This window comes from Octopus bimaculoides, chromosome 7 (genome assembly GCF_001194135.2).
Source record: "Octopus bimaculoides isolate UCB-OBI-ISO-001 chromosome 7, ASM119413v2, whole genome shotgun sequence".
Taxonomy (NCBI): Eukaryota; Metazoa; Mollusca; class Cephalopoda; order Octopoda; family Octopodidae; genus Octopus; species Octopus bimaculoides.
Window position 1 is genome coordinate 54707940 of NC_068987.1, and position 434 is coordinate 54708373.

Below are 434 nucleotides of genomic sequence, written 5' to 3' on the forward strand. Positions count from 1 at the left end.
TATATATATATATATATATATATATATATATATATATTTATATATAATGCTGTATGTGTATGTCTATGGATTATCTGTGTTTGTATAGGTGGGCAGGTGTATGAGAGTGTTCTCTGTTAAGTATCTATGAATGTACGCGTTCTTTTATGTATATCTGAATGTATGTGCTTATGTATTTATGTATATATGCATACATGCATATATGTATAGATGTACGTGTGCATGCATGTATCTATATCCTTCCGGTTTTGTTTTTCAAATTTCTTGCCAATAGAGAAAGAGCTAGTTTCTAATTCAAAAGCAAGGTTTGTTCTTCAATAAAAACTATACAGCATACAGGCGCAGAAGTGGCTGCGTGGTAAGTAGCTTGCTTACCAATCACATGGTTCCGGGTTCATTCCCACTGTGTGGTATCTTGAGCAAGTGTCTTCTAC